Source organism: Fundulus heteroclitus, unplaced genomic scaffold, assembly GCF_011125445.2.
Source record: "Fundulus heteroclitus isolate FHET01 unplaced genomic scaffold, MU-UCD_Fhet_4.1 scaffold_44, whole genome shotgun sequence".
In the NCBI taxonomy this organism is placed as follows: Eukaryota; Metazoa; Chordata; class Actinopteri; order Cyprinodontiformes; family Fundulidae; genus Fundulus; species Fundulus heteroclitus.
In genome coordinates, this window is record NW_023396857.1 from 2810769 (window position 1) to 2837445 (window position 26677).

The 26677-nt window shown below is 48.8% G+C and overlaps 1 protein-coding gene across 14 annotated transcripts in view; it reads right to left on the reverse strand.

Annotated features, from left to right (window-relative positions):
• Window positions 1-26677, reverse strand: part of si:cabz01090165.1 (LRR and FN3 domain-containing protein) — a 286173-nt gene that overhangs the window by 83564 nt on the left and 175932 nt on the right. For all 14 annotated transcript variants that reach the window (XM_036131571.1, XM_036131567.1, XM_036131572.1 and 11 more), the window contains one exon: window positions 5398-5464. The gene's annotated coding sequence lies outside the window, so the exon portion shown is untranslated. The remainder of the gene's footprint in view (window positions 1-5397; window positions 5465-26677) is intronic.

Genomic DNA, 26677 nt, shown 5'->3' on the forward strand with positions numbered 1-26677 from the left:
TTAAATCAGTAAAATGAAGAACATAATCATGAAGGTTCTAAAACATAATGAAATGTTTCAATTTTAACTTGAAATACTTAGAACATAACATAATTATTTACATTTTTTAGACGTTTAAAGAAGGGAAAGCCAAACCTTCAGCTCATCTCTTGTAGCTTCAGCAGAAATCGATCTAACGGTGCCGTTCTGCTCATTTTCTCAGTCAGAACAGCTTAAGGGAAGCGGACTGAACAGCAGCCAATAACAGAGAGACTCCTTAAGGCCGGACAAATATTCAGCAGCTCTGCTAACAGCATCGTTTAGGACGGAGAAGGCTAACTCTACAGCAGGGGGACCTTCAGATGCACAAACACGAGGCTCTTCATCAGAACCAGACACACACCGGAGCTTTTAATAAAGGTGTGGATGAGGTCGTTCATCAAACATAGAGCACACTGAGGCCTGTTATTAACACAGCAGGACTGCTGAGTCTGCAATGTCGTAAACATCAACGCGTCTCAGACTCAACAGTGGCGACCGCAAAGCTGAACGTCTGGCTGTGTTTTCTGTTCAACGCTCACACGGCACTTAGAGACTCAGATTTAATGCTCAGGCTGCAGGTCACACATGGGATTGGGTCTTTGTATTGGGAAGGTTCTGGTCGGCATGCAGGAGACGTGGAGCTTTTATATCTGGTCAGAATTTAAAGTCACCTTTGCACCAAAAACAGATCAACCAGAACTGAAATGATTCAGAGACGTTCTGATCCAGTCCAAAGTGTTGGCTGAGGATATATTCGGTACTGGAGCAGCTGATTGGACTCTTGGTACCTGTTGGTACCTGCTGGTACCAGTTATATATGTTTCTAGTTAAACATTCACTCAGAACCACCTTTCATTCCTGGACTTTCTGCAGATGAGGTTCATGTGTGTCTGATTAATGAGCGTCCTGGAACAGAACCGGGGCCTTCGGGGATCCGTATGCAGCTAATTAACAGGCTGACTGATTATATTTACACAGAACCAACGGACAGCAGGACTCCAACTCAAACAGAATTTTACTAAATCCTGCAAACACAAGAGTCAACAGAATCACAGCGAACATGGGCCCGGTTCTGCTGTTTGCTAGGTTTAAGGCGAGCGGGACCAGAAACATCAAGAAGTGGAATTACAGAGAAGAAACTTTTAAAAAGCTAAAGCTGACACCAGAGACGCTGCAGCCCAGGATCCGGATCTCACAAATGGTTCTGATTCAGATACCAGACGAGAAAACAAGGAAGGACTAGAACCAGAACCAACAGAACATTTGGCTGAGAAACAATTAAGCTTTAAATGTTGCTGAAGAAGCTGGTTTCAGTAAAACAATGACACAAAAGAAGTTATTCTAGTTGCAGCTGTAGAAAAGTTGGACAAAATGACTTTAGATGAGAAACGCTCAAGAGTATCCATTTATTTCCTTTTGTGACAAGAAACAATTAAGTACTGAGACTTTATGCTTTCTGTGTGTTTGTTAACGTATAAAAGGAGTCAGGATTTATTTAGCTTATTCCTTCATGTTCAAGTTTGTCTTTTCCTCTGAACTTTTCCCTCTGCAATGTTTTTCTGTTCATTCACAGCACTTTGATTCGCCTTATTACAGAAAGAGAAAAATATTTCACCCATGATAAACTGTGTTTTACACATTTATGTCAAGGAGTGGAATCTGGGTCGGGCCACAAATGGGTCACACACCAGTCAAATGAAATGAAGAACAGGAGGGAAAGAAATGTAGGCGTCTTCTCCTGTGGTTCTGGAGGTCCATTTCATCAGTCATTTTGTTCTACTGGGGACAAACGGGACGCCTCTAAAACACAATAGGTTCTCCTGCTCCGGGTCAGCAGTTCTAGCCTCACCTGTCAACCGGTTGTTACGTTCTGGTCGTATATGATGAAAAAGTGGATTCTGTCAGTTATTCCATTCAAAAAGCAAAGCATTTATTCATTCATTGCGCCCAGACTGATGTTTTTCAAACGTTTTGTCTGTTATAATCATCAAAATCAAAGAAACAGGCACTTACATAGACACCTGCTGCAGAGAATGGACCGGTACCACTGGGCCGAGCAAGGAGAGCCACTGGTGTCCCACTGGTGACACACTGGAAACCCACTGGAGACACACTGAACACCCACTGGTGACACACTGGTGACACACTGGAAACCCACTGGAGACTCACAGGTGACCTGCTGGTGACCCGCTGGTGACCCACTGGTGACCCACTGGAGACCCACTGGTGACACACTGAACACCCACTGGTGACACACTGGTGACACACTGGAAACCCACTGGAGACTCACAGGTGACCTGCTGGTGACCCGCTGGTGACCCACTGGTGACCCACTGGACACACACTGAACACCCACTGGTGACACACTGGTGACACACTGGAAACCCACTGGACACCCACTGGAGACTCACAGGTGACCTGCTGGTGACCCGCTGGTGACCCACTGGTGACCCACTGGACACACACTGAACACCCACTGGTGACACACTGGAAACCCACTGGAGACCCACTGGTGACACACTGGAAACCCACTGGAGAACCACTAATGACACAGTGGAGACCCGCTGGTGACCCACTGGAGACTCACTGGTGGCACACTGGAGATCCACTGGTGACACACTGGAAACCCACTGGAGACCCACAGGTGACACACTGGAAACCCACTGGAGACTCACAGGTGACCTGCTGGTGACCCGCTGGTGACCCACTGGACACCCACTGGTGACACACTGGAGACCCACTGGTGACACACTGGACACCCACTGGACACCCACTGGACACCCACTGGAGACTCACAGGTGACCTGCTGGTGAGCCGCTGGTGACCCACTGGTGACCCACTGGACACACACTGAACACCCACTGGTGACCCACTGGTGACCCACTGGACACACACTGAACACCCACTGGTGACACACTGGTGACCCACTGGACACACACTGAACACCCACTGGTGACACACTGGTGACACACTGGAAACCCACTGGAGACCCACTGGTGACACACTGGAAACCCACTGGAGAACCACTAATGACACAGTGGAGACCCGCTGGTGACCCACTGGAGATCCACTGGTGACCCACTGGTCTCAGCGTCAGTCACTTTAGCTTCTAGTTCCTAGTTTATAATCATAGATATAAACGCATAGAGTAACCTTCATTGCCCAGCTTTTTGGAAAGCAGGTCAATGAAGCCGCCATCTTGGTCAGGGGAGCCTGGCAGTCAGAGTACCGCGGTTCCCCTGGAGCCGGTGGAGACCAAACCCAGCAGACCTGCAGCCTGAGGAGGTTCTACAGAGTCCAGGTGTTCATCACGCTGATCAGAGCGTTGTGTTGGTCACATAAATCCCCCAGAGGACATAAAGTCAAAAAATTGTTGCAAAGCTCTGGAGGAAAAGACATCACTAACCAGGAGCTGCTCTGACTTTAACAAGTTTCTTTGTTCAGGCTCACTTTCTTCCTCCTGGTTTCCTCCTCAGCATCAAACTCGCCTTCATTCCTGACCAGGAAGCTCCATCATCCCAAAGCCAGTGAGCCCAGCTCCCCCAGAACCTCCAGCTCAGGCAGCAGAGAGCCATGTGAGAATGGCCAGATGTTCTGGTCCTGCTGCAGCTCTGCAGGCCTGTTAGGTTGCTTCTGCAGCTTCAGTCAGAGATGTCAGCTCCGTTCCCTCGTATCTTCATGTAGACGGAGGAGTCTTTGAACAGAACGTCTCTAGAATAAATAGTCCCAGAGATCCATCGTTCATAGCAGAGAAGTGGAATCAGAAGAAAGAAGAATAGGAGCTCTGATAAATGGATTGTCTCCGCTGTGTTTATGAAGTCCTCCTTTATTCCCCCTCATCGCTTTCCTTCCTCTCTTTCTGTTCAGAGCAGCAGAGACGCTGGTTCCTCTGAGCTTTGGGTCTGTTTTTAGCAAACTCTAATCTGTCACAGACGGAGAGGCTTTTCTGCAGCGACTGCTGCTCATCACTATTGTTCCTTTTTGTCAACCACAACCATGAAAGTCCAGAAACCCAGAGGCCTCTTTAATGGACCACAGGAAGTTGGTCTGGAGACGGGAACCGATTCAAAACGACGAGGAACCGCGGAGAGAAGGAGCTTCACAGAGAAAACGATTTATTCCTGCAGGGAAGCGCTGCTTGCTCTCAGCCTGACAACATGTCAGAAATGATAAAAATCTGAATGTAGGAAAATAAAATGCTTTTTCTCCAAAGTTAAACATGTCCAACCAGAGGAGCTCGGCCATGAAATCACTAAGAGCGACTGCTTTCCAGCTTTAAATGAACCGGTCAGACGGAAACCATCGCCTCCGTTTCTGATCTCAGGCTCACAACGCAGGAATTAGGCTTTCATTTCATTTGCTGGTTTTAATTAAGCCAGAAGACAAACACACATCATATTTTATGATAAAAGATCAAAAGTTTAGATTAAACCCATAAAGCCTCCATCTCCGCCCAAATCTAACAAAATAAAATGTAATGTTTACATGCTGATGTTTGTGTTTTATTACATTTTAGGTGCAGAAAGGCAAACTAAAGAAGAAATACTCAGTTGTAAATGGTTTTCAACGTTTCACTGTGGTGCAGCGTGTAGTTAAAGCCATCCGTGTCTCTCTGCCAGCTCAGATAAATCAGGGGCAGACCCTGGACTCACGTGGCAGCGCCTCACATCTACTCACTGAGGCCAGGACTGAACAAGCTCATCAGATCTTTGCATTTTTCTGCCTCTTTCTTCATCCACACAGAAACAGCAGAAGAGCCCAACCCTGCAGGGACATTTGCTGTTTATCTGAACTTTAGCATTTGTTCCTCAGGGAGGATTAGCATAAACTTTGTCTGTTTTAGGACAAAACGGACATGCTTACTGGTGCAGAAACAGACGCATTAACAAGTTTACCTGTGATAGCAGCGATACAGCCAACAGGATTAATATCCACCTCTATAGTTACAGAACAATGTGACCTGCGTTGTGTGGGAGAGCATTTTATTTGGTGCATGTGGAACCGTCTGGATCCTCCCAGAACCGCCCAGAACCTGCAGAGCAGCAGCTTTGATAAACATCTGCATGAGTGCAGATGTGCCAGCGCTCCAGACGTAACATCCTGCCTTCTGGCTGACGCCATGTTGTCTGGGGGCAGAAACAGCCGATGTTGCCCTGCAGGACTTGTTCTACACACTCGTCTGAGCCGCGGTGCAGGCAGGTGAGGATGAGCCGGACCCGTTAAAGATCCAACTCAGTTCTGCAGGAGCTGCAGCTGATTGGCCGCCGAGGAGGAAAGCAGAGATCTGAGGCTGAAGGTTTCCTCTAAAGCAAACGGAAGCTGCACTTCAGCAGCGCTGTAGCACCTGTGCACACACGCTGGGAGACGGCCTCTTACCTGAAGGAGGGTTCAGTGTCTCTGCCTCAAGAAGAACCGATCAGGAGCGGCTGTGACCGGATTCAACCTGCACACAGAGAGATGTTCTGCTCAGTCAGCATAACAGAAAACAGAATCAGAACTTTTCCTGGTTAGAAACACAAGCTGCAGATTTCTTTCATTATTTTCAGACGACTCTCTCAGGGTTCGGTCCACAATCCCATCCTGCAAACACCAGAACAGAACCACTGTGCAGTAAAGGAGTCCCACTCATCAGCAGCCAAGCATCCGCTGACAGCTGGTCGGGTTGGGCACACAGGGTCCTGCAGGGTCCTGCAGAATCCTGCAGGGTCCTGCAGGGTCCTGCAGAGTCCTGCAGAGTTCTGCAGAGTCCTGCAGGGTCCTGCAGAGTCCTGCAGAGTCCTGCAGGATTCTGCAGGGTCCTGCAGGGTCACAGACCTCAGAGCTTCCAGTGTCACTGATCTGACCCACACATACATTTATGATGCGTCTGAATTATGCAGATAAAACATTCCTCCAGATGAGCCGTTACTCATGCAGATCTGAGCAGACTTTAAATCACAGCAAATAAAGTATTTATGCAGGAAAATGAACCTGTGCAGCAGAACCAGAACCGGTTCTGGGAGCAAGAGGCGGGCCCACAGGGACCAGAGACAGCTGGAAAAATACTGAGAATTATTAAAGAAAATCAACTCAAAGCTTTGGTAGTTATAGAACCTGGAAGGTACAAAGTTCCCACTGGGGCGATTTGACAAGTTGATAAAATAAATCAGAAGTAAAAAGATTAAGATAAGAAAATAAAGTTCTGATCATAAAGTTAAATAAATATCAGTTTCATTATCTGAAAATTTCTCATCAGTAAATAAAGTCAGAGATGATATATTTTCCAATCACAGAACATCAAAATAAATATGAGAACCAGAAGCTTTGCAGCAGAACATGAACCGGTTCTCAGAACCAGAGTTCTGAGAACCAGAGTTCTGAGAACCAGAGTTCTGAGAACCAGAGTTCTGAGAACCGGTTCTGAGAACCAGAGTTCTGAGAAGGTCTTTATTAAAGCAGAAATCTGTGGCTCTCTGAAGCTCTCAGGAGTAAAAGCTGCTGAGTAGCTGAGTGGAACTGAGTGGAACTGAGTGGAACTGAGTGGAACCGGGTCCAGGTTCTGCAGACAGATGTAGGTGAGAGGTCAGAGACTCCTTTAGCCAATGGTGAGCTATGAGGCATGATGATGTCACTAAGACGGGTTCTGGACGATCGTGGATCTGATGATGACCCGTTTGCAGCATCCACCCAACATCCCGCTGCTGCCAGGCAGAATCAGTACCAGTGAGCTGGTACCACCAGTTCATGGTGACACGGCTGTTGGTTCTGTTCACACGCTCTACTGTTGCTGCTGAGGTTCTATCAGGTTTAGAGGCACAGGTCGGGTTCTGGGTCGGTTCTGGGACAGAGATGGAGTCTAGTCCCTGGTTCTGCTCCACTCACATCCAACATCTGGGTCAAACCTCTGCCTCCATCTACAGCCGCTGTGTTTGGATCAGAGCAGAACTCTTTGCCCTCCTGGTTCTGCTCAGTCCAGGCTGCTTGTTGGACCACCCGGGTCGTGAGGTTCTGAGCGCTGTGCGGACCGTCCAGGAGCTTTGGGCTTTTCTAACCTTTGCAGCTTGCTCTGACCAACAGGAACGTGTTAACCCAGAACAGGCCGACCCAAACCCGATAGCCCGGCTAAACGAACAGAACCGAACCCGCTGAGGATGTTCAGCTGACCGGACTCCTGTCAGTACCTGGAGGTGAGCTGAAGAATAAACTGGACCGGAGTCACAGTGCTTCCACAGGACCGCCACGGTGGTTCTGATCCGATCAGGAATCCTTCATGTCTTCATGTTGCAGAGTTTTCTACATCGGTGTGTAAATCATCTTACCTCCGTTTAGATAATATTATTATTATTAACTAGAATTTAGCATTTTTACCTGAATTTGCCGCATTATTAAATAATATTTTTTTCCCTTTCAGATAAATTTGTTCTCTTTTGCTTCCCGGCTTAATTTTGAACTCCATTTTTTATCATCTGGGTCATGGCACCATTTATTCATATTATTTAATTATTGCCAGTCTATCGTTTATTTTTTATTTCTCTGCCGTGGGACAATAACGAGATTTCTAAAAACTGAATATTTCATCTGACACAGAAAATCCTGGGAAAACAACATTATTAAACATTAGTTTTACTAAAATAGGCCGAGCCGCATTAAGCTGCAGGAACCAGGAGGCTGAACGCGGCCATCAGAACCGGACCATCAGAACCGGGCCATCAGAACCGGGCCATCAGAACCGGCCATCAGAACCGGGCCATCAGAACCGGCCATCAGAACCGGGCCATCAGAACCGGGCCTGGTGAGCAGGAGGCTGGAGCAGCTAAAGGTTTCTCTGAAGGTCTCCAGCCTTTTCTCCCAGTCCATCCCTGCAGGTCAGAGTTCTTGTCAACCCTGAACTGTGACAGCAGCTCTGGGTCTTTGTTTGCCATCAGAACCTTTAGACCCAGCTGTCCGTGCAGAACCAGAGAGCACAGAAGCCCTGAAAGGCGATGAGAAATATTTAAATATTTCCCACAGTTTTAACAACAACATTGCAACAAAATAAATCTTGAGAAATGTATGAAGTGAAACAATAGACTTAGAAATCTAAAGCATTTTTTTTAGGTTAAAACTGTTTAATTTTCCCGATGAGTTCTTATTTAGCTGTTGTCACTGAAATATAAATAAATGAAACCAATAAATACATATATTCATCATTAAAGCACTCATAGTTATATTGGAGATCTGGAGATGGGTAGAAGATCCAGAAGATCCAGGAGATGATGGCTTCAGGTCGCAGGCTGTGATCAGAGCTCTCCTCCTTCTCTTTCCTCCCAGCAGTCAGTGGAGGTCTGATAAAGTCAGCTGTTAAAAGCTGGATCGGCCGCTCTCATCGTTATTACGCTCATTCTGAGCTCTGCGGCTGGTTCGGGTCCAGATATGAGCTACCTGACTGCAGCATCAGTCCCTCAGGAGGCGACCCACACAGCGCCAGGACGGGGGAACTACATAAACGGTCCGGCGTTCACACATACTGGCCAGGAGGAAAGAACGGCCCGGGAGTCAGGTTCTGGAGAATAAAATGTTCAGCAATGGTTTTTGGACCTTTATTGGTGCTCCTCATCTAACAGCAGAGTTTTAATCATTTTCTTTAGTAATCACTGACCTCCTGATCATTTACACCATCAGAGGTATAAATGATGTGACACGGTTTCCTCTATAAACCGTACCACTTTATTCATAGAGCACCTTAAAACAGCAGCGATGTGCAATAAGCCACCAAATTAAAGGTAAAACAGCCACGATAAGAACAGGAGCAGTCACAGAAACTCACACAGGGTCAAAGGTCATGGATTCAAAGTGTCTTTTTAAACAGACGAGCCTGCTTAACATGTAGAAAAAGTCTGCCCTGCTTTTGTCCCACATAGAAAGTATTCCTGGATATTCTCTGGTTCTGCTCTCATCCAATCCGTTCAGGGAAGGAGGGACATGCAGCAGAACCCTCCGAGCTGATTGGACGAAGCAACACCTGGTGCCCGCCTACCAAAGGTTGGTTTTAGCCAATCATAGAATGAAAATGTAAGCAGCAGACGTCATGAGAAACCACAAGTTCCTCTGGTCATGGAGCGCTTATTGGATGCTGACCAATCAGACGTGAGAGCAGCCGCTACGCCAAAGTCCTCTGTCGCCGCCATGTTTGTGTTTTCTGCTGGCGGCTCAGCAGCTCCTGCCTTCATTACAGCGGTATGTCCCGCCTTAAAGCATAATACTGCAACGTGATTGGCCAAACCGTCTTTGGTTCAGTCCCCCACCTTTAAGGCGGAAGTGGTACAGGATGGATTCTCGTGGGTGAACGTGGAAATACCCCCAGAATTCAGCTTGGTTAGAGCGTCTGTGCTTTCTGTGTCTCTGCTCTGTCTTCTCTAACATAGAAAGTACTCCTGGGTCAATGTGAGCTGCTGTGCTTTCTGTGTCTCTGCTCTGTCTTCTCTAACATAGAAAGTACTCCTGGGTCAATGTGAGCTTCTGTGCTTTCTGTGTCTCTGCTCTGTCTTCTCTACCATAGAAAGTACTCCTGGGTCAATGTGAGCTTCTGAGCTTTCTGTGTCTCTGCTCTGTCTTCTCTAAGCCCCAGTGGGTGGAGGCAGATGAGCGTTCACACTGAGCCTGGTTCTGGTTCTGCTGGAGGTTCTCCTCCCTGCTAAAGGGGAGTTTTCCTCTCCACTGTCGCTTCATGCATGCTCAGTATGAGGGATTGCTGCAAAGCCATCAACAATGCAGACGACTGTCCACTGTGGCTCTACGCTCTTTCAGGAGGAGTGAATGCTGCTTGGAGAGACTTGATGCAACCTGCTGGGTTTCCTTAGAGAGGAAACTTTCTCACCAACCTGGAGGATCTGATGGAGTCTGACTTTGGAAAGAGCCTTGAGATGATGTGATGTGAATTGATGCTATATAAACTGAACTGACTGAGAAGCTAGGAGCATTTAATCAGTCATTAGCAAACACTGAAACGTTGACTGATGCTCGAGACAGAGAGACCCGCAGCAGGCAGTTTACAGGAGGATGGAAAATATAAATACTACCATTAATTCACATCTTTAGGTTGCAGAACCCAAACAAATCCTGTCTCACAGACCCAAACCCACGGTTCCTATGAGGTGGTGCTTCTGAAGGGGTCCGCTCTCTTCCCTGATTCCACAGATTTCCTTCATGTTTGCTGCAAAGCTGCTTAGGACGGCTGACTTCTGCTCATATGACTGATGATGAAGTTGTTTTTATTTCTGAAAACTCAAACTAGAGTGTGATGATTTGCTTAGATGGAACCCTTTATAAGCCGGACACGGAGCTGATGCTTAAAGCATTTATTAAGGGGATGATGGGCCATGCAGGCAAAAACAATCCACATAGGTTCAGAGCAGATATCCAGGTAAAAAAACAAAGCTAAGGCAGAGTCAAAAAGCAGGTCAGATCAGAACAGGCAACAGACTGAGAGAAAACTGAGGCTGGAATGCTCTTACCATGAGCTTGGCACTGGAGACTGATCAGAACGGCGTTTAAATGGAGGTGAGAACAGGTGAAAACATTGAAGTTAATTGCAGGCAGGGTGGAAACTGAACAGGTGTGCTGAGTGGTAATTAGATCAGCTCCAGTGCCAGAAACGTTTTCCTCTAAGCTGCAGTCTGAAGACGTCACCAATAACCGGACTCTCATTTCTGTTGCATCACGTGACTTTTGGTGGAGATTGGTGGTGAATGATACAGTAAAATGAACCAAAGTGTTTTCCATTTTTTTTGGCATTAACAAACCACAACTTGACAGATATCAGGTTCCTGGACATCCACACCTCCTCTGACCTCCTGGACTGTGAACACCTCCCACCTGGTGAAGAAGGCCCAACGATGGCTCTTCTTCCTCAGGAACCTGAAACAGTCTGGACCACCCACTAAGCTGCTAAAGAACTTCTACAGAGCTACAGTAGAGAGCGTTTATGTCTCAGCAGAACTGTGTGGTGTAGGAGCTGCACAGTCCAGCAGAGGAAGGACCTAGCACGGTGGTGAGGACAGAGCAGGGGATTGTGGGATGCCATCTGCAAGGTCTAGACTCAGTTTATGTAGCATGAGTCCAAAGAAGGCCCAGACTCATCTCCACTGACATCAGAGCCCTCAGACTCTGATAGCAAGCTGCACGCTCTAGTGTGACCCTGTGGATACTAGGTCTGTGTGTGTTATCTGTCTGCATCCTCAGCCTCAAAGCAGATGTCACCACAGAAACACATGGAGACAATCAAATCTTCCTGGTTCTTGAAATATGTAGTAGACCAAGATGCTGAAGCACAGATCAGTCATGAGAGGAGGGAACGCTGGCATCATGGGCCGTAAATATCCAAGCATGGAGTAAAAGGTGAATTATGGCTGGAGGAATAAAGGGACAGTTAGTGAATACTGGGGGGGGGGGGGGGGTGATAAAGCAGAGGTATGGTGAATGAATACTGGTGGATGATGGATGGAGGAGGACTGCAGCTGATGATGGAAGACAGAAGAACATGATAAGGAGATGGATGGAAATGTACATTAAGTGGATGGATATGAAGTGAAGGGAGGTGAACAGGGTGAATGGATGAAGATGGATCATGGAGCAGAAGATGGAGAGATGGTGCAAACGGATGAATGGAAGCAAGGAGAAGGATGGATGGGTGGCATCTGAAGGGAGATTATTGGACTGATAGACAGATTGATAAATGATTGGACGGAGGAGTGATTAGATGGCTGGAGACACACGGATGATGAATGGATGGAGAAACGGCGCGATGCTTTGAGGAGCTTCAGGGATGAATTAATGGTTGGAAGTGATTGATGAGTAAACCGTCACCCGTTGGTTTTATTCTCCATCTTTAAAAGTGTCTCCTCTGGACTAACATCATCCTGTGGGTGAAATCAACTCCTCCTAATTAACAAGCACCATCAATCAGCCTGATTAGGTCACCAATCCTCCATGTTCTCAGCTGATTGCAGCAGCAGGTTGGCAGCTTCACATGGGCTGTTTGCTGCTGCTCTCAGCATCGAAGACCAAGGAGCTTTATTGTCACCAAGTGTTCTGACATTCATGGCAGAACCAGCTCAGAATGGACACAGCTACACAGAACACGCAGACACAAGATGTGACGCATCCACACCAGTCCATGGGAGGCCTGAGCGGGCGGACAGTCCTGATGGACGCATTTTCAGGTCAGGCTCACTCTACCCATAAATCTGTTTACGGGATGGTGTAATTTGGCTGGATGTCTACACCATCCCTGAGAGGTGGTGGTGACCCCGCGCTGAGACGCTGCAGACGGCAGCAGGCAGCAGCAGGCAGCAGCAGGCAGCAGCAGGCAGCAGGCAGCAGACGGTAGCAGGCAGCAGACGGTAGCAGGCAGCAGGCAGCAGACGGTAGCAGGCAGCAGCAGGCAGCAGGCAGCAGCAGGCAGCAGGCAGCAGCAGCAGGCAGCAGCAGCAGCAGCAGGCAGCAGCAGGCAGCAGCAGGCAGCATCAGGCAGCAGGCAGCAACAGGCAGCAGCAGGCAGCAGGCAGCAGGCAGCATCAGGCAGCATCAGGCAGCAGCAGGCAGCATCAGGCAGCAGGCAGCAGACAGCAGCAGGCAGCAGCAGGCAGCAGCAGGCAACAGCAGGCAGCAGCAGGCAGCAGCAGGCAACAGCAGGCAGCAGCAGGCAGCAGCAGGCAGCAGGCAGCAGCAGACAGCAGCAGGCAGCAGCAGGCAGCAGCAGGCAGCATCAGGCAGCAGGCAGCAACAGGCAGCAGCAGGCAGCAGGCAGCAGCAGGCAGCAGGCAGCAGCAGGCAGCAGCAGGCAGCAGCAGGCAGCAGCAGGCAGCAGCAGCAGCAGGCAGCAGGCAGCAGCGGGCAGGAGCAGGCAGCAGCAGGCAGCAGCAGGCAGCAACAGGCAGCAGCAGGCAGCAGCAGGCAGCATCAGGCAGCAGGCAGCAGGCAGCAGGCAGCAGCAGGCAGCAGCAGCAGGCAGCAGGCAGCAGGCAGCAGGCAGCAGCAGCAGGCAGCAGGCAAGCAGACAGGCAGCAGCAGGCAGCAGCAGGCAGCAGACGGTAGCAGGCAGCAGCAGGCAGCAGCAGGCAGCAGCGGGCAGCAGGCGGCAGCAGGCAGCAGCAGGCAGCAGCAGGCAGCAGCAGCAGGCAGCAGCAGCATCCATGGGTGCTACGTCGTTTCACCCAGTCAGCCCCGCTGCCTCCAACATGCAGCGCCGTAGGAGAAGACCTGGGCTTCCAGAGCTGCTGCAGGAGGTCCAGCCTCTGCTTCAGAACCAGCTCAGGTCAGGTCCAGCAGAGAGGGGGGGGGGGGTCCACCATCATGTCCTCAGTGTTGAGAGAGTCACGCTGCAGGTTGTTCTGACCGGGTTTGGAGGAGAAGGCTTGTTCACATTTCCCTGTTTGTGTTGGCAGAGGGTGGAGGCTGGCAGATGGTTGGAGCTGCGTATCTCTCCCCTGTTGCTCCCTCATCTCCTCCTCCTCCTGCCTCCAGCTCCACCTCTAGGTGCTCCCTGCCAGCTCTAAGCCAAGCAGAACATCTCCCAGCTGGGCCTCCTCTCAGCTTGCAGCTGAACTCGGCGTGTTTTTGGATAAACTCTGACACTTTGCTGGTATTTCCCCTCCATTTGCTCCGTAGCTGAGCTGGAGGCGGCCTGTTAAACGCTGAAGATGCTTCTGGCAGTCGCCATCATCTTCTGACGACCTTCAGACTGAAATGGAAGCAGTTTTCTGGGGTTGCTGGTAAACTTGGGAGCAGACCTGGCCCTCCTGCTGGAGAGGAGCTCCAGTGTTGCATTCAGGGACACTCAGAGGATTTACTGAGTGAGACTCACTGAGTGTTTAACAGATTTCTACTGTCAGCTGCTGGTAGATTTTAATCAACAGCAGATTCAGGACATTGTTCCTTTGCAGGAAATGAATGTTATCGCCATGGAAACAGGGAGAAGAAAGTAGCTGGGTAAGTTTACGTCAGCCTGAAGGACATCCAGAAAACATTAACGCAGCAGCATTGGGACGACAATCTGTTCAATCAGGAGCTGAATGCAAACTATTTCTGCTAGAAATAGAGACTGGATGAAAAGATGAATAAAGACTGACTCCAGTCCAAAGGTTTTAAAGACAGAACCAATAGAATCAACATTAAGAGAACAGAAAATGAACTGGGTCGACCTTTCTGGTACAGCAGTCAACTGGTTTAATCACAATGTTCTCCTAAAAAGACTTGAGCATACTGTAGGGATTAAGGGGAAAGCATTAGGCTGGTTTAAAACAAAACTTTAGACCACGTTTGCACAAACATGGCTGGAGTTTACGTCGCGACACCCCTCCCCCACCTGGGTCAGTCAGATCACCTTTCTTTGCTCCTCACCCCCACACATGCACCTCTCATCAATCATGTGAAGCCATCAGTGAAGACCATCAAGGTGTGGCCTGCAGGAGCAGATTCATCACCTCAGGAAAGGTTTCTACACACAGACTGGAGGATGTTTGCTTCTCAAGCCACCAGTGGTTCTCACACAGACATCGACTGTTACGCCTCCTCTGTACTGGATTATATTAATACAACTATTGACAATGTTACAACCCAGAAGCAGATCACCACATACCCAAATCAGAAGCCATGGATGAACGAGAAGGTGTGACTCCTATTGAAGACACGCAACACTGCCTACAGATCAGGAGATGCACAAGCCTACAGCTCAGCCAGAGCAAATCTAAAAAGGAGCATCAAAGAGGCCAAGTACTGCTACAAGTTTAAGATAGAGGGACACTTTTCCAACGCTGACCCCTGACGCATGTGGCAGGGAATCAAGTCCATCAGTGACTATAAACCCTCTCACTCCACCTCTGCAGCCACTGATGTCAACTTCCTGAACGAGCTAAATGACTTTTATGCTCGCTTTGAAAGAGACAACAGTGAAACTGCCACCAAGCTCAAATCCTCAGCCGACCACCTGCCAATCACTCTCTCCTCCACAGATGTCTGCACTGAGCAGGATCAGCACACACAAGGCAGCTGGAGCAGATAACATCCCTGGATGCGTGCTAAGGGCATGTGCAGAGCAGCTCGCTGGGGTTTTTACAGACATTTTATAAAATTCTGTCTATAATAGTATCTATCTCTATATTTATTCAGTACATATCCATGTCCTGTACTTATAGAACCATTGTTTATCCTGCACTTGCTGCTATTGCACTTCTGGTTAGACCTAAACGGCATTCCGTTGCCTTGTACCTGTACCTGTGTAATGACAATAAAGTTGAATCTAATCTAATCTAATCTAATCTAATCTAATCTAATCTAATCTTTAAATCTTATCTGTCGGACAGATTCCAGTGTGTTCATGTTAATAATAAATCTTCCTCAAACTCTAGGGTCACTTGTGGAGTACCACAGGGTTCAGTCCTTGGACCAATTCTCTTTACTATATATATGCTTCCGATAGGCAAAATTATCAGACAGCATGGGATTAATTTCCACTGTTATGCTGATGACACTCAGCTATATTTATCCATAAATCCTGATGAATCCAATCAGTTACTTCGACTGCAGTCATGTCTTGATGACATGCAGTCTGATATATGATGGAGCTTGATTATTAAGGGCTTTATACATTAGAAGAAGAATTTTAAATTCTATTCTTGATTTAACAGGAAGCCAATGAAGGGAAGCTAAAATTGGAGAAATATGATCCCGTATGTTCCTAACAGAGCACTTCGCTCTCAGACTGCAGGTCTGCTGGTGGTTCCTAGAGTCTCTAAAAGTAGAATGGGAGGCAGATCCTTTAGCTATCAGGCTCCTCTCCTGTGGAACCAACTCCCAGTTTTGGTCCGTGAGGCAGACACCCCGTCTACTTTTAGGACTAATCTTAAAACTTTCCTTTGTGACAAAGCTTCTAGTCAGAGTGGCTCATGTTACCCTGAGCTATCTCTATAGTTATGCTGCTATAGGCTTAGGCTGCTGGAGGACATCAGGGTCTATTTCTCTCTCTCTGCTGAGTTCTCCTACTGCTCTCCAATCTGCATTGTTTGTTGTTATTTCAGCTTTTAACTTTCTGTTCTCTGTCATTTTTCTCTTCATAGAAGGTACACCTGGTCTGGCGTTCTGTTAGCTGTGACATCATCAGGGGAGGCAGATCATCCTCTATTACCCTCTACCATAGAAAGTACTCCTGAGTCAATGTGAGCTTCTGTGCTGTCTGTGTCTTTGCTCTGTCTTCTCTACCATAGAAAGTACTCCTGGGTCAATGTGAGCTTCTGAGCTTTCTGTGTCTCTGCTCTGTCTTCTCTAAGCCCCAGTGGGTGGAGGCAGATGAGCGTTCACACTGAGCCTGGTTCTGGTTCTGCTGGAGGTTCTCCTCCCTGTTAAAGGGGAGTTTTCCTCTCCACTGTCGCTTCATGCATGCTCAGTATGAGGGATTGCTGCAAAGCCATCAACAATGCAGACGACTGTCCACTGTGGCTCTACGCTCTTTCAGGAGGAGTGAATGCTGCTTGGAGAGACTTGATGCAACCTGCTGGGTTTCCTTAGAGAGGAAACTTTCTCACCAACCTGGAGGATCTGATGGAGTCTGACATTAGAAAGAACCTTGAGATGATGAGATGTGAGTTGAAGCTATGGAAATAAAACTGAGAAAAGTTTATCAAATATATAAATCAAATAGCCAGCAGGGAGAGAATAACTGGCTCTTCAATGTCTTTCACAGCTTTTACCCTTAATGAATATTTCCCTTATCCTCATTTTACAATATTTAACAAATTCTGATAGTTTCAGGCTCTCTGATAATGAGACACAGATCTCAGCGCAGGATGTGCTTAAAACTATTCCAAATCTAATTTAACCTTCCAGAAACAACCTTATGATTGTATTAAAAGTTCAAGATCAGGATGGCATTTTTATGTGTTTTATGAAGTACGATGAGGGAAGTTTTTCAAACAGCGAGGATCCTTTTCCAACTGAGGAGGTTCTCAAGAAGTCCTCTGATGTTCCAGCAGCAGCCGCCAAAATAAGCCTGCGAGCGTTTTCAGTTAGAAACAGTTTAGAAATATTATCTGGGCTAGGCTGTTATCTTTTAACAATACGATCTAAGCAGGCTGGAACTGCAGCTTCACAATGCAAAGAAAGAGCCGCGAGAGACTGAAAACCGAATTTAACTCAAACATCGTCTTCCTCGTCTTCATCAGAGAGATTTAGACAAAAATAAAAATGTAAAGCAGGCTCAGCAGAGAGCAGCTCCACCGCTGATCAGTCAGTTCAGGCAGCTGGAAACACACCAGCACTTTATTCTGAAGCACTGTGGGATATTTTTAGCAGTGAAAGGTGCTGTTAGCATAAAGCTACATCCATACAGGCTAATTAATGAAATATAATTTGTTGGAGGGTTTTCCAATTCGAACAGCCTGTTTAAGGTCATCCAACAGCAGCGTGTGTAACGGGTCAGACTGCAGCTCTGCAGCAGGAGGGACATGTGGCTGAATGACGGCGCGTTAAATGACAGGTGAGTCCCTGCTGTGACGGACAGAACCGCCTCCAGGTGACCGGCTGCATGGCAGAGTCCTGCTCCCTCAGTGTTTCTATTAAAAGCCATCGTTGTCGGTTTAAATCCTGTTTCTGAGATCATTTTAGCACTTCTGTTTGCCTCTGCCCTTTCTATTTATTACTTCTTCAGTTTCCCTAAATTAAATCTCTCATTTTGATTTGTTGTTATTTATCTTGACAAACTGAAGTCTCAGATGAATAAATGCCGACATGATTTTAATATCATTAGAGCAGCTTTAAAGAGCAACGATGAGAATGTTATCCAAGTCTAAAGTGTAGCTAAAAGCCAAGGAGCAAAGTGGTTTCAGCAAACAGTGAAGACCCAAACGCAGAAGACGTGAACATTGAAGTGAGATGAACAATTTTCCTGCTCTGCTGAGCTGAAAATGAGGCTTTTCAGTGAAGATGTCTCTTTTTCATCCTGACATAACAAACTCATTGCCTGATCCAGAACAATTCATGTCAAACTGTTTGAGCAAAGCTGTTTTTATCCATTTATGGAAATTAAAAAAACTTGACTTAAATAATGAGGAAAAGAAGCCGTGGATCAGTCAGCCTCCATCAAACAAAGAGGCGACAGCAGGATGTCGGAGGGACAAGGACGCTGTGACGAGTTCCTGCTGCTCGCCTCAGACACCAAAAGACTAAACCTGAGGTCTGACTGTGCAGCTCTGCACCAAGACACCGCTACACCTCCGTATCAAATCAGTTTATTTATGTAGCATCAATTTCCCACAGCTGTCATTCAGGGCACTTTAAAGAGTCAATCCAATCATACAGATTGCTCAAAGGTTTCCTGTTGCAGAAAACCCAGCAGATTGATTAGAGTCATTAGCTCCGTGTACAATTCCTTGATAAGACTGAAATCTTTTTGGATTGAAAAAGAATAATTAATGTGAATAGATTGTTCATATGGGCACAGAATCAATTAATCTGATTGTTACATATGTTCCTGTGCACCAGGTTGTAGTCAGAATACCAACTCTGAGACCTCTGCAGAGTCCCCAAAAAGAACAAGTTGGACTTCCATTTGTGCTGAAGGAAGGACTGAAGTCTTTTATATTTCTCTTTACTGAATAAACAAGCAAACATGGCATATGAACATATGGTCGGATCGTTAATAACTGGCTAATGAAGCTGCAGGCGTAGCCACACAGTCAGTGCAGTTTGCCCTGATCCCAATGGCACCATCAGAGCCTAAACCATCCGTCTCATTTGGACTGAGCTGAGTCTGATCACAATATTCTGTTGCTCGTTTTTCCATGACGCATTTTTATTCTGATCGGCCCTTTATTCTCATCACTGTCCATAGAGACGTAGCTCTTGAACAAGCAGCATTCACTCCTCCTGAAGGAGCGTAGAGCCACAGTGGACAGTCGTCTGCATTGTTGATGGCTTTGCAGCAATCCCTCATACTGAGCATGCATGAAGCGACAGTGGAGAGGAAAACTCCCCTTTAACAGGGAGGAGAACCTCCAGCAGAACCAGAACCAGGCTCAGTGTGAACGCTCACCTGCCTCCACCCACTGGGGCTTAGAGAAGACAAAGCAGAGACACAGAAAGCTCAGAAGCTCACATTGACCCAGGAGTACTTTCTATGTTAGAGAAGACAGAGCAGAGACACAGAAAGCTCAGAAGCCCACATTGACCCAGGAGTACTTTCTATGTTAGAGAAGACAGAGCAGAGACACAGAAAGCACAGAAGCTCACATTGACCCAGGAGTACTTTCTATGGTAGAGAAGACAGAGCAGAGACACAGAAAGCACAGAAGCTCACATTGACCCAGGAGTACTTTCTATGGTAGAGAAGACAGAGCAGAGACACAGAAAGCACAGAAGCTCACATTGACCCAGGGGTACTTTCTATGGTAGAGAAGACAGAGCAGAGACACAGAAAGCACAGAAGCTCACATTGACCCAGGAGTACTTTCTATGGTAGAGAAGACAGAGCAGAGACACAGAAAGCTCAGAAGCTCACATTGACCCAGGAGTACTTTCTATGGTAGAGAAGACAGAGCAGAGACACAGAAAGCTCAGAAGCTCACATTGACCCAGGAGTACTTTCTATGGTAGAGAAGACAGAGCAGAGACACAGAAAGCACAGAAGCTCACATTAACCATGGGTACTTTCTATGGTAGAGAAGACAGAGCAGAGACACAGAAAGCACAGAAGCTCACATTGACCCAGGAGTACTTTCTATGGTAGAGAAGACAGAGCAGAGACACAGAAAGCTCAGAAGCTCACATTGACCCAGGAGTACTTTCTATGTTAGAGAAGACAGAGCAGAGACACAGAAAGCACAATAGTAGCTCCTGAAGTTGCTTCATCTAGAAGAGGAACCCAGCCAAGCAGACAAACTCAGATCCAGCGTCCAGGTCAGCAGCAGCCAAACAAATATTAGCTGGCCTCTACACGTCTACACCTCCACATGTCTACACCTCTACACCTCTACACGACTATACCTCTACACATATATACCTCTATACCTCTACACGTCTGCACCTCTACAGGTTAGCAGAGAAAAGTCAGACTAGGAACAGGCGGCCATGAATCTGCCATGAGACTGTTCGGCTGTTACCGGACGGGAAGACCAGGTTTCCGGAGGCAGATCATGGAGGCAGAAAGGCAGAAAAGTCAGGTTAAATGTCTGAATTTGAACACATTTTCTAATCCAAAACATATTTCTTCCAACAGAGTTTAAAGAAATGGTTCCTTTAAAGGTTGGGTTTACATGAGGAAATTATCTGATTTCAGTTAGTCGGATAATCTGCGTTTGATGCAACAAAGCAACTTCCATCATTGTTCTGGTGACAAATAAACTGTAATTAAAAAATGTTTTTACAATAATCTTTATTAATCCCTACATTTCAGAAAATAAAATGTTATGCCTCATTACTGGCTTGTTACGTTAAACAATGATAATATCACACTACATTTTATTAGATGTATTTCTTTTTCCCAAATGAAGCAGAGCCTCTCAGTGCAGCGGCTCCAGCAGAGCAGCAGCGACAGCCGTGATGAGCTTGGTGGGCTGCTTCCTCTCAGGAGACGAGCGTGTTGTAATAAACAGCGAGAACTGACAAGAAACCCCACATTATCATGAAAATGTGCCATTTGCATTGCTGAAGGAGAAACATCCCTCACAATATTAATAATAATAATCACAATAACCACAGTTTGTTTCCTGCAGGCCTGTTGCAAAGTGTTATCAGCAGAAAATGATGAATAGAAATGCTCTGGTCGCTGTAATGGAATGAGTTCTTCTAATTCCTCAGCTATGTGCTTCAATTAAACACGGCGCCTCCATTTACTCTGTCCTCTAAATTATCTGGTTCATTTCCAGCCAAACAGGCCGAGATCTGCTCTGCAGTCAGAGACGCTACCTTTAGAGCAGGAAGGCCTCTGGGTTTCAGACCTCTGCAGCTTTTCAACCATCTGCAGGATCCTGGAAGGTAACTGATGTGCAAGAGAAGGACGAGCTGATGATTTATTTAAGGCGACGCCCATCAGAGAACCAACACCTGTTCCACTTTCCTCACGGTTAGTAAAGATCGACGCTTTCTGTGTTTTCACCCATCACGCCCTTGCTAGCTTCACCCATCACTCCCTCGCTAGCTTCACCCATCACACCCTCACTAGCTTCACCCATCACAACCTCGCTAGCTTCACCCATCACACCCTCGCTAGCTTCACCCATCACTCCCTCGCTAGCTTCACCCATCACACCCTCACTAGCTTCACCCATCACAACCTCGCTAGCTTCACCCATTACACCCTCGCTAGCTTCACCCATCACTCCCTCACTAGCTTCACGCATCACACCCTCACTAGCTTCACCCATCACTCCCTCGCTAGCTTCACCCATCACGCCCTCACTAGCTTCACCCATCACACCCTCGCTAGCTTCACCCATCACGCCCTCACTAGCTTCACCCATCACGCCCTCACTAGCTTCACCCATCACGCCCTCGCTAGCTTCACCCATCATGCCCTCGCTAGCTTCACCCATCACTCCCTCACTAGCTTCACCCATCACGCCCTCACTAGCTTCACCCATCACGCCCTCCCTAGCTTCACCCATCACGCCCTCGCTAGCTTCACCCATCACGCCCTCGCTAGCTTCACCCATCACACCCTCACTAGCTTCACCCATCACGCCCTCACTAGCTTCACCCATCACGCCCTCCCTAGCTTCACCCATCACGCCCTCGCTAGCTTCACCCATCACACCCTCGCTAGCTTCACCCATCACACCCTCACTAGCTTCACCCATCACGCCCTCACTAGCTTCACCCATCACGCCCTCACTAGCTTCACCCATCACGCCCTTGCTAGCTTCACCCATCACTCCCTCACTAGCTTCACCCATCACGCCCTCACTAGCTTCACCCATCACGCCCTCCCTAGCTTCACCCATCACGCCCTTGCTAGCTTCACCCATCACGCCCTCACTAGCTTCACCCATCACGCCCTTGCTAGCTTCACCCATCACTCCCTCACTAGCTTCACCCATCACGCCCTCACTAGCTTCACCCATCACGCCCTCCCTAGCTTCACCCATCACGCCCTCACTAGCTTCACCCATCACGCCCTCGCTAGCTTCACCCATCACACCCTCGCTAGCTTCACCCATCACACCCTCGCTAGCTTCACCCATCACACCCTCGCTAGCTTCACCCATCACACCCTCGGTAGCTTCACCCATCGCTCCCTCGCTAGCTTCACCCATCACACCCTCACTAGCTTCACCCATCACACCCTCGCTAGCTTCACCCATCACGCCCTCACTAGCATCACCCATCACACCCTCGCTAGCTTCACCCATCACACCCTCGCTAGCTTCACCCATCACTCCCTCACTAGCTTCACCCATCACGCCCTCAATAGTTTCACCCATCACACCCTCGCTAGCTTCAACCATCACACCCTCGCTAGCTTCACCCATCACTCCCTCGCTAGCTTCACCTATCACTCCCTCACTAGTTTCACCCATCACACCCTCGCTAGCTTCACCCATCCCTCCCTCACTAGCTTCACCCACCACACCCTCACTAGCTTCACCCATCACACCCTCGCTAGCTTCACCCATCACACCCTCACTAGCTTCACCCATCACACCCTCGCTAGCTTCACCCATCACACCCTCACTAGCTTCACCCATCACACCCTCGCTAGCTTCTTCCATCACACCCTCGCTAGCTTCACCCATCACTCCCTCACTAGCTTCACCCATCACACCCTCGCTAGCTTCACCCATCACACCCTTACTAGCTTCACCCATCACACCCTCGCTAGCTTCACCCATCACTCCCTCGCTAGCTTCACCCATCACTCCCTCGCTAGCTTCACCCATCACACCCTCGCTAGCTTCACCCATCACTCCCTCGCTAGCTTCACCCATCACTCCCTCACTAGTTTCACCCATCACACCCTCGCTAGCTTCACCCATCCCTCCCTCACTAGCTTCACCCACCACACCCTCACTAGCTTCACCCATCACACCCTCGCTAGCTTCACCCATCACACCCTCACTAGCTTCACCCATCACACCCTCGCTAGCTTCACCCATCACACCCTCACTAGCTTCACCCATCACACCCTCGCTAGCTTCTTCCATCACACCCTCGCTAGCTTCACCCATCACTCCCTCACTAGCTTCACCCATCACACCCTCGCTAGCTTCACCCATCACACCCTTACTAGCTTCACCCATCACACCCTCGCTAGCTTCACCCATCACACCCTCACTAGCTTCACCCATCACACCCTCGCTAGCTTCTTCCATCACACCCTCGCTAGCTTCACCCATCACACCCTCGCTAGCTTCACCCATCACACCCTCGCTAGCTTCATCCATCACACCCTCACTAGCTTCACCTATCACTCCCTCACTAGCTTCACCCATCACTCCCTCAATAGCTTCACCCATCACGCCCTCACTAGCTTCACCCATCACACCCTCGCTAGCTTCACCCATCACACCCTCGCTAGCTTCACCCATCACTCCCTCAATAGCTTCACCCATCACTCCCTAACTAGCTTCACCCATCACTCCCTCGCTAGCTTCACCCATCACTCCCTCGCTAGCTTCACCCATCACTCCCTCAATAGCTTCACCCATCACTCCCTAACTAGCTTCACCCATCACTCCCTCGCTAGCTTCACCCATCACACCCTCACTAGCTTCACCCATCACACCCTCACTAGCTTCACCCATCACGCCTTCGCTAGCTTCACCCATCACTCCCTCGCTAGCTTCACCCATCACTCCCTCACTAGCTTCACCCATCACACTCTCACTAGCTTCACCCATCACTCCCTCACTAGCTTCACCCATCACTCCCTCACTAGCTTCACCCATCACTCCCTCACTAGCTTCACCCATCACACTCTCACTAGCTTCACCCATCACTCCCTCACTAGCTTCACCCATCACACTCTCACTAGCTTCACCCATCACTCCCTCACTAGCTTCACCCATCACTCCCTCACTAGCTTCACCCATCACACTCTCACTAGCTTCACCCATCACACCCTCACTAGCTTCACCCATCACGCCTTCGCTAGCTTCACCCATCACGCCTTCGCTAGCTTCACCCATCACTCCCTCGCTAGCTTCACCCATCACTCCCTCACTAGCTTCACCCATCACTCCCTCACTAGCTTCACCCATCACACTCTCACTAGCTTCACCCATCACACCCTCAATAGTTTCACCCATCACACTCTCGCTAGCTTCACCCATCACACCCTCGCTAGCTTCACCCATCACTCCCTCGCTAGCTTCACCCATCACTCCCTCACTAGTTTCACCCATCACACCCTCGCTAGCTTCACCCATCCCTCCCTCACTAGCTTCACCCACCACACCCTCACTAGCTTCACCCATCACACCCTCGCTAGCTTCACCCATCACACCCTCACTAGCTTCACCCATCACACCCTCGCTAGCTTCTTCCATCACACCCTCGCTAGCTTCACCCATCACTCCCTCGCTAGCTTCACCCCATCACACCCTCGCTAGCTTCACCCATCACACCCTCGCTAGCTTCATCCATCACACCCTCACTAGCTTCACCTATCACTCCCTCACTAGCTTCACCCATCACTCCCTCAATAGCTTCACCCATCACGCCCTCACTAGCTTCACCCATCACACCCTCGCTAGCTTCACCCATCACACCCTCGCTAGCTTCACCCATCACTCCCTCAATAGCTTCACCCATCACTCCCTAACTAGCTTCACCCATCACTCCCTCGCTAGCTTCACCCATCACTCCCTCGCTAGCTTCACCCATCACTCCCTCAATAGCTTCACCCATCACTCCCTAACTAGCTTCACCCATCACTCCCTCGCTAGCTTCACCCATCACACCCTCACTAGCTTCACCCATCACACCCTCACTAGCTTCACCCTCACTAGCTTCACCCATCACTCCCTCACTAGCTTCACCCATCACACTCTCACTAGCTTCACCCATCACACCCTCAATAGTTTCACCCATCACACCCTCGCTAGCTTCACCCATCACACCCTCGCTAGCTTCACCCATCACTCCCTCGCTAGCTTCACCCATCACTCCCTCACTAGTTTCACCCATCACACCCTCGCTAGCTTCACCCATCCCTCCCTCACTAGCTTCACCCACCACACCCTCACTAGCTTCACCCATCACACCCTCGCTAGCTTCACCCATCGCACCCTCACTAGCTTCACCCATCACACCCTCGCTAGCTTCTTCCATCACACCCTCGCTAGCTTCACCCATCACTCCCTCGCTAGCTTCACCCATCACACCCTCGCTAGCTTCACCCATCACACCCTCGCTAGCTTCATCCATCACACCCTCACTAGCTTCACCTATCACTCCCTCACTAGCTTCACCCATCACTCCCTCAATAGCTTCACCCATCACTCCCTCACTAGCTTCACCCATCACGCCCTCACTAGCTTCACCCATCACACCCTCGCTAGCTTCACCCATCACACCCTCGCTAGCTTCACCCATCACTCCCTCAATAGCTTCACCCATCACTCCCTAACTAGCTTCACCCATCACTCCCTCGCTAGCTTCACCCATCACTCCCTCGCTAGCTTCACCCATCACTCCCTCAATAGCTTCACCCATCACTCCCTAACTAGCTTCACCCATCACTCCCTCGCTAGCTTCACCCATCACACCCTCACTAGCTTCACCCATCACACCCTCACTAGCTTCACCCATCACACCCTCACTAGCTTCACCCATCACGCCTTCGCTAGCTTCACCCATCACTCCCTCGCTAGCTTCACCCATCACTCCCTCACTAGCTTCACCCATCACTCCCTCACTAGCTTCACCCATCACTCCCTCACTAGCTTCACCCATCACACTCTCACTAGCTTCACCCATCACTCCCTCACTAGCTTCACCCATCACACTCTCACTAGCTTCACCCATCACTCCCTCACTAGCTTCACCCATCACTCCCTCACTAGCTTCACCCATCACACTCTCACTAGCTTCACCCATCACACCCTCACTAGCTTCACCCATCACGCCTTCGCTAGCTTCACCCATCACGCCTTCGCTAGCTTCACCCATCACTCCCTCGCTAGCTTCACCCATCACTCCCTCACTAGCTTCACCCATCACTCCCTCACTAGCTTCACCCGGGGGACCGGACCTTTGGGGGGAACCCGTCTCTGCCCTGATGTGTTTTGGGCTTTTGAAGCCGCTGGGCCGTCATGTTTAGAACATCCCAGAACATGGAGGAGGACTGCTGGTGCTTTCTCTCTGTCTGCATGTGTCACAGTTAACATGGAGGAGCGTCCTCAGGATCTCTGGAGGGCAGCTGAGTAGGGAAGCCGCTGCACCACTGATCTTGATCCTGACTACAAGAAAATATCCTAAAATGTCTCCAGCTCCTAACTGACGGTGGAGGAACCCTCTCCCTGTCCTCGTCTGCTCTGATGAGAATCAACCTGAGGAGGAGATCTTCCGGTAACTGCACAGCGAGCAGCAGCGTCTGGGAGCATTTCAGCACTGACACGGTGACTGAGACCCAGAAAGAGACGGACAGAAGGAAACCGCGTCTGAAGATCTTTAAGATTCATTCAGTAAATCCAGAAAGAACTGGTGACAC